Here is an 8993-nt window from a genome sequence, read left to right on the forward strand (position 1 = left end):
GGTAAAATTGTTGATTGGACTATGTAACGGTCTAGACCATCCATATTAAAGACTACTGATAAAATAGTTATTATCTTTTAGATTGATGTTATGTTTGCAAGGGAGGCTATTAAATGTGACCTGGACCTAGTGAATTGCCTAGATTAATGGATTAGATTGTGTTAAGTCTCCCACAATACAACGACGAGCGATGTAACTAATAGTGATGATAACGCTGGGGCATTTCTCAAAATTTGTGAAGGTTGGATAGTGTAGACAGGGCAATGGGTCGGAGTTATATCATGGGCTATCCCTTCAATTCCATCCATGATATATCCTCCTAAGCCTGACTTCGTCCCAGTCTTAGTCAAACAAAAAAGGTCCTGGCTAAACCCTATATAAGGAAAATGATCTAGGAGGGCTATCCCTTCCATCCATGACATGGCCTATTGGTTAAATGGGTCTGATCATTGAAATATATCCCAGATTGCTTTTAAACTGCAAATGAATCTTGAATGGGATCCACTTACAAGTGTCTTTAAACCATCCATTCTCCCAGTACAATGGTGACCCACTTGATGGTTGAGCTGGGCCAACGAGCTAGTCCGGGCCATTCATCATTGGAAAACAGGCCTAGATCTCAAGGCTCGGTCCAATCCTCGGCCCAAGTTTAGGGCGCCCCAGCCCTGGTCTTACAGGTTGGGGTGGGTCGCCAGCCCATTGCCACTACCCCTACAAATTCGTATCTTTGTTAGTTATCATGCCTTATGTATTTCTACACATAGAGCATATGTGTGAGATCTGTACCATTCATCAGATGGACCTTATTGTTGATGGCTGCATCCCCCAGAATCACAATGGCCGAAAGTCCGGTAGTTTTAGAATCATTACAACTGGTCAACATTTGGGACCTGCAGTTGAGAAAAGTGGATCTTGTGTGAGGCACATCTATGGAGATATGGGTGGCCATTACTATTTCTAAGGTACACAAAATTACAGGTGCAACTTGGGTTGGGCTAGACTAGAACCCAATGGGCCCACTAGGAGGTGTGAATGGGCCAGGTAGCCCACCCGACAGGCTTTTGGCTTGGCTTAGAGCTACTAGCTCGTACCATAGGCAGGGTTGGGCCTTGGATGCATGTCCAGATCAGCTTTTGGGTTGGGTTGGCCCAGCCCGTCTAGACATGAATTTATATGTACCCCAGTTATATCATTCAAATATACTGTTCTAATCCTTGGTTAGGCAACCTACTGATGCTGTTGTGGTAGACTCATAAGAGTTTTAACAAGAGGTCACGGGTCATTTTATTTCTTGCAATGTTATCTTGACAAGACATTATTCTCATTTTTACCTGCATCCTTCTTTGGAAATCCACTTGCATTAATACTATTAACAAATGGGCCACACTTAAGGGTTTGATGAGGTTGTCCTGACGCTGCTCTCACACACCACTCTTTTCCTAGCAAAGTGGCTGAGAATCCAGTTGCTACTCTATGCAGTTCTTCGTCACCAATTGACTCCAGAGATCACCCATCCATTGTGCCATTAAAAATTGACACTTGTTGGATTAAATCTCTTAACAATTCATGGTCTCTATTCTTCAATGATGGTGTTCACCCGGAAGTGTCATGTATAAATACCCACGAGATGTACCTGGTCGATCAGGTAAAATATTGAACTTAATACCACACTCATCTCAATTAATGTGTGGCTAGGAATGCTTTTATGCTTACACATCCAGACGGATATTCCAATCTTAGCTTTAGATTACATTGTGTTGTGGGTAAGCTTGAACCATACGACCAAGGATAGATCAATTCCATTACTAAGTACATTTTGGCATGACTTGTGGCTAAATGATTAGAACTTTTTATATAATGATTCGTGTTGGCTCTAGTTGTCCAATGTGATTTCGAGGTGAAGGAAATGGATGTAAATACCGACTTACTGCATGGGGAATTAGAAGAGCAAATTTAAATGAAGTAATTAGAAGGCTTCAAAATAAATCAGCTAGAAAACAAAGTTTTTTGGTTGAAGAGGTCATTATACGTCCTGAAACAGTCGCTTAGGTAGTGGTATAAAAAGTTTAATTCTTTCATGGTGAGTAAGATGTTTATCATGAGTGAATATGATCATTGTGTCTATTACAAGACAGTTATAAAAAATTCATTATCCTGATACTGTACGTCAACTCAATTATCAGGGACCTTCGATATAAAAGATCTAAGAGCTGCAAAGAAGGTTCTCGGCATTGATATACACAAAGACAATAAGAGGCGTAAGCTTTGGTTATCTCATAATGAATACCTTGAGAAGGCAATGACAAAATATGGGATGAATAGGGCAAGCCGATCACCGTTCCTTAAGCGGCTCATTTCACTACAACAAATTGGTCTTTTTGTGACAAGTCAACTAGTCGCTAAAAACTCCAAACTCGTCTCTAAAAATTTTTAATGACGAGTGTTGCTCGTCACTAATTTTATTGCAAATAAAGCGTCACAAATTCTATTTAGCGACGAAAACGACAACCTGTCACCAATAACTCAATTATTCGCGAAGATCTAATAACTTGTCGCAAAATATAGTTAATTAGCGATGAGTTGAAACGTCACCATTACACATCGTAAAACGTTACTAAATATGTGATTTGTCACGAATAAAGATATTTTACGACAAGTCTTCGTCGTCGCTAACAAACCCAAATTTATCACATAAAGTTTTTTTTATAGCGAGTGTTGCTTGTCACCAATTTTATTGCAAATAATAATTATTTGCGACGAGTTTACACGTCACTATTGCATATCGTAAAACGTTGCTAAATATGAAAGTCGTTGCTAATAAAGACGTTTTGCGATAAGTCCTCATCATCACTAATAACCTCACACTTATCGCAAAAACTTTTTTACGATAAGTGTTGCTTGTCGCCAATTTTGTTGCAAATACTAATTATTTATGACGACTTAATAAATTGTCACTAAATATAACTTATTTGCGACAAGTTTACGCATCGCCATTAAATATCGTAAAACGTCACTAAATATAGAACTCGTCACAAATAAAGACATTTTGCGATGAGTCTTCTTGTTATTGAAGAAATCATAAAGTGTTGCAACGAGTGTTGATCGTAGCCAATTACATCGCAAATACGATGTCACAAATTCTATTCACTACCAGAAAAGAGGGAAAAGCTACAGATAAAAGCTGTAGCCAAAAATATATGGCTACGATTACTGTCCGTAGTAGAACCGTAGCAATTGGTTCCATAGCCATAGATCCTAAAGCTATAGTTATGAATTTAATATGTAGCCATATAAATAGCTATGGCTCTAATCCGTAGTTATAAGCTCTGTAGGAAAAAGTACATATAGCTACAGAAAATATTCGTAGCTAAAATTCGAATGAGATCCGTAGCAAAAAGTGTAGTTAACAATAGCTATGACTTTTTTTAAAAAGAAATTTTACTGATGTTGTAATGTTGCTTGTCGCCAATTTTATTGTAAATACTAATTATTTACGACAACTTAATAAATTGTCACTAAATATAATTTATTTGCGACAAGTTTATGCGTCGCCATTATATATCGTAAAACGTAACTAAATATAGAACTCATCGCAAATAAAGACATTTTGCAATAAGTCCACTTGTTACTGAAGAAATAATAAAGTGTGGTAACGAGTGTTGATAGTTGCCAATTGCATCGCAAATACGATGTCACAAATTCTATTCACTACCAGAAAAGGGGAAAAGCTATGGATAAAAGCTGTAGCAAAAAATATATAGCTACAGTTATTGTCTGTAGTACAACCGTAGCAATTGGTTCCATAGCCATAGGTCCTAAAGCTATAGCTATGGATTTAATACGTAGCCATATAAATAGCTATGGCTATAATCCGTAGCTATAGGCTCTATAGGGAAAAGTACATATAGCTACGAAAAATATTCATAGCTAAAATTCGAATGAAATCCGTAGCAAAACGTGTAGTTAACAATAGTTATAGCTTTTTTTTCTTCTTTTTTTTAAAGAAATTTTAATGATGTTGTAATGTTGCTTGTCGCCAATTTTATTGCAAATACTAATTATTTATGACGACTTAATAAATTGTCACTAAATATAACTTATTTGCAACAAGTTTACGTGTCGCCATTACATATCGTAAAACGTCACTAAATATAGAACTCGTCGCAAATAAAGATGTTTTGCGACGAGTCCACTTGTTACTGAAGAAATCATGAAGTGTGGTAACGAGTGTTGATCATCGCCAATTATATCGCAAATACGATGTGACAAATTCTATTCACTACCAGAAAAATGAAAAAAGCTACGGATAAAAGCTATAGCCAAAAATATATGGCTATAGTTATTGTCCGTAGTACAACTGTAGCAATTGGTTCCATAGCCATAGGTCCTAAAGCTATAGCTATGTCTCTAATCCGTAGCTATAGGCTCTGTAGGGAAAAGCGCATGTAGCTACGAAAAATATTCGTAGCCAAAATTTAAATGAGATCCGTAGCAAAACGGTGTAGTTAATAATAGATATGGCTTTTTTAAAAAAAAATTTTTTAATGATATTGTAATGTTGTTTGTTGCCCTTTTTTTTTGCAAATACTAATTATTTACAACGACTTAATAATTATCACTAAATATAACTTATTTGCGACAAGTTTACGCGTCGCCGTTACATATTGTACAACGTTACTAAATATAGAACTCATCGCAAATAAAGACGTTTTGCGACGAGTCCACTTGTTACTAAAGAAATCATAAAGTGTGGCAACGAGTATTAATCGTCGCCAATTACATCGCAAATACGATGTCACAAATTCTATTCATTACCAGAAAAATGGGGAAAAGCTACAGATAAAAGCTATAGCCTAAAATATATGGCTACGGTTATTGTCCGTAATACGACCGTAGCAATTGGATTCTCTCTCTCTCTCTCTCTCTCTCTCTATGTAATTTCATCTCAGAATCGATTTTCTATTTTATCTTTTATTGGATTTTCAAATGTTCCTAAATTTTCTACGGTACATTTGGGTTTTTAAACCTGGCTTTTCTAAATTCTAGATCTGTAACAGATTCCGATTTGTTCGATCCGTACATGCATTTGAAAGCAAAAAATTACAGATCTCTTTCTCTGCATATCATTGCAAAAATCTATAATAATCTAAAATTGTTCTCTTTTTGATTTTATTTTTTTTTAAAATAATTCCTTCAATTCAATGCAAGCAGAACATGTATTGTCAAGCCCTGAGTGCCTACAAGTGGAGCCCACATTTTGTTAATCTAGCAATTCATTTGATGGGCCTCGAATTAGATGGATAAGGCAATGATCCACATTCAATATTCAATTGGTTAAGGTGAAAGATGGTTGGGATCTTTCTGTATGGATGACCTTTAGGGATCATCAGATCAACTACCTAGATCACCGAACTGCAGGCTCCACCTGGAGGAACTTAGTGCCCATGATTCTCAGCTGAGGATACGCTTGTCCATATATATATAAAGCTGAGGATACGCTAGCAGTTTGGTGATCTAGGCCTTTAATCTTATGGTAGTCCATGACCAACAAACCTCCCTAGTAATCCTAACCATTCAACATGTGGCCTGCAAATAGAGAGCTTAGTAAGGAAACCAAAGCATCAATATGTGTCAACAGAAGAACTGGTGTTTTGCTGAATTATGATATGCTATGTATGCTGTCTTAAGTAATTTCTAAGTGCCCGCGCATCATCCATCATACTCTGCCAGACTAAGAGTTTTTCTTTTTCTTCATTTATCTGTTTGTTTCCCAAAATACTATTGATATGGGTTCCATTTGATAAACCATTATAAAATCCAAAGCAGATGGATGTTATATTATTTGTATTTTTGCTTAAATTGATGTGTTCAACCAAAAATGGGGTCTTTGTCGGTACGTTAAGTTAAAACTCTCAATTCTTTTGGTGCATAATTTCCTACTTTATTTTATTTTTATTTCTTCATGCACCTGCTACATTTGAATGGGTCAAGTTGAGATTTCTGTAAATGGACAAAAGTTGCATTTAAACCATTGAAGTAGAAGTCTCTAACAAGGTTGTCACATTCATACCTTGGCAGGCATATTTATTTAATGGCTACTGGGAAGATATTGGGACCGTTAAGTCCTTTTTTGATGCTAACTTGGATCTCATATATATATATATGTGTGTGTGTGTGTGTGTGTGTGTGTGTTCCTTTCTAAGGAAGTTACTGTTATTTTCATTGTTCACAGATAACTCATTGAAGTGCCAAGACATTTGGATTTTGTGGTCAATCCATGGTTTCATGGCCATATAAAATGAGAATGGTACGTAATTAGTGTTTATTTTTATTTTTGCTACCCACATTCAAAATTAAACCATCACATAAACAGTTTTGATCATTGAAAGGTGTCCCAGATCTGAAGGATAAAAAGCCCCGACTTATTATATGTGTGTGTTCTTGAAGAATTAGCATTTAACCTTGGCGGTACACCAAACAAATATATTCCTTTATTGGAGGAATTTCTTTAAAATTCCCTTTAAGATGGCATTTTATTGTTTGAACACTCTTCTGATTTTGCTGAAGCAATGGCAGTTTCTTATGATATTGTACCCAATGGATTTTGATGTATGGTTGCATGTATCTTCTTTCACACCCTGCATATGGTGTCATTTGCTGTGATATTGTTGGCTTAGAGAAACTAAGCATTGGGATGGTTCCTCCATGTGGGTGCTTTGCACATGACCTTTTCCATGTGTCGATGTTTGCTTGCCTTGAAATTGCCCCTCCATGACCTTTTGTATGAATTCCTAGGTGAGAATTTGGGGTAGAAATATTGCTTCTTCTGCTAAAGACTTGGTTACAAATCCTTTCTTAAAAAGCTAGGCAGTTCATATGAACTTAGAATCTTTTTATGAAAGAATTTTTATTTTGTTTTTAGTTGAAGTCATCAACCTGATCTTTTTAATTGGTTTGATTATCAGAATCCCCTCAAATGGAGTTCAAAATAGCAACATATTAAGGTATGTCCCTTTCTTAGTTTTTGTCATGTCATAGTTTAAGTACATGAACTGTAATTTGTAATAAATTCCCGCCCGTTGAGTTTTCTCTTTGATAGAGTGAAGAAGCAGAGTGTGGATTTCATTTTCCGTTCTTCTTTATACTTGGAAGTTGGGTTTAATATTGCTCAAGTCATTAGGGTATAACCCATGTATGGAGGATTTCATGTTTCCATGCTCAGCCGCCAACTAAAAACGGAGTTCTTAACCTATGGCTAGTCGTGATGTGAGCTTTTGTGTTATTTGGATGGCAAAGAACCATCAATTCCACAAAACAATTGTTAACATTTTTTATAGTTGTTGTTGTTCTTGTTGTTATTAGGGCATGTTGATGAATAGTTTTGAATGTTTTTTCATTTTTGATGGTTAAATTGTTCATCACATACCATTAGTATCAAAATGTTAAGTCAGGAAAATGACTAGAAAATCTTTTTTTTCTTTGCTAAAATTTTGTCTGACATGTGTTTAATTGTTGTGTTTCAAATGGTTTGAGGGGAAAGGAAGTGTGTTTTGTGCTGGTGGTGATGTTCTAAATATGACCCATTTCGTAATCACCAGTAGATGTCACTTTTCTAGCCTGGGACGAATCCTTTAATGACAAGATATAATACATTGCAATAGATTTTTTATTTTTTATTTTGGTGATATTAAGTTAATGTACCGAACGTTTTATGAAACTCAGTTTTGGATCTTTGTTTGATGATCTTTGTTTGATGGACTACTTTCATTTTTTGGAGAATTGAGCATTGTTAATGACAATCGTAATGCTTGGTTTTTTAATCAATCAAATCATGAGAGCTAATGATTCAGGATGTTTGTCAGGCAGGTACACAGTGAAAGAAACATGGCTAAATCTATCTTTAGTCTCAATTTTGCCTCAATTACTTAAACTGAGACTACAACTCCCGTAGTTAAAGGCTTTAGCCTCGGTTGTTGAGAACCGAGGTTAAAAATAGATTTAGCTTCAATTGGAGGCAACTGAGGCTAAAATTTGGATTTAGTCTTAGTTGGAAATAATGGAGGCTTAAATTTTGATTTAGCCTCATTTCGAGAAAACTGAAGCTAAAAAGTTTCTTTTAGTCTCACTTGAAGAACCGAGGCTATAAAAGTTATTTTAGCCTCGGTTGTTAAAACTAAGGCTAAAGCCTTTAGCCACGGGTGTTTCAACCTCGATTTGGATAACTGATGCAAAATTGAGGCTAAAGCCTCAGTTTTTAACCTTTTTAGCCACTGTTTTGAACCGAGGCTAAAGCCCCCTTTTCTTATAGTGCCAACTGTACAACAAGTCGAGTTCAGCTCAGTAGCCAATCCGATCCAATCCGATCTGGGATCCAATTCGATTTGGTCTGGTACTATAAATAGTATTTTTACTACCCCTCCTAAGGCTATGAATTTTTTAACGGTAAAAATCATTATCCTTGATGCTATTTTTGGTGTGGTCCATTTGAGCTTTGGATATGATTCATTTTTTCCCTAATGCTCTAAAATGATCTCGAAAAATGGATGAACGGTACGGATATAATAAATACATCACTGTGGGGCCATGTAACTTTGATCTCCTTTGAACAATTCATACAATTCGTATGAACTCAGAGCGTCGACGCTTTGCACGACACGTATTTACACAAGTTACCGCTTCTGATTTGATAAGCGTCAGAAGGGCACAGTATCCTTTTTCATTTTTTCTAGCCTCCTTCTAAAATGTGACACTTGTTTGACCCAATCCGAACAAAGGCCAACTCGATCCGACTCGGTATCTCTTACCAAGTCGGACTCAGTTCAGGTCAGTCCAGTCGAGATTCGGTTCGAATCGAGTCAAGCCTACTGGACTTGGTCCCGAGTCGGATCGAGTTCGAATCAAAGTTTTAATAATACCAGATCGAGTCGCATCCAGTTGCGAGTCAAGTTGGACCTAACTTGGTCTGACTTGACTCGATGCCCACATCTAGTGCC

At 36.5% G+C, this 8993-nt stretch overlaps 1 long non-coding RNA gene across 1 annotated transcript; it reads left to right on the forward strand.

Moving 5' to 3' along the window:
* The first annotated feature begins 6378 nt into the window (after positions 1-6378).
* LOC131231129 (uncharacterized) lies at positions 6379-7740 on the forward strand. The gene is made up of 2 exons (XR_009164215.1): positions 6379-7004; positions 7534-7740. It is a non-coding gene; the product is annotated as an uncharacterized LOC131231129 (long non-coding RNA).
* The last annotated feature ends 1253 nt before the right edge of the window (positions 7741-8993 follow it).

This window comes from Magnolia sinica, chromosome 17, assembly GCF_029962835.1.
Source record: "Magnolia sinica isolate HGM2019 chromosome 17, MsV1, whole genome shotgun sequence".
Taxonomy (NCBI): domain Eukaryota; kingdom Viridiplantae; phylum Streptophyta; class Magnoliopsida; order Magnoliales; family Magnoliaceae; genus Magnolia; species Magnolia sinica.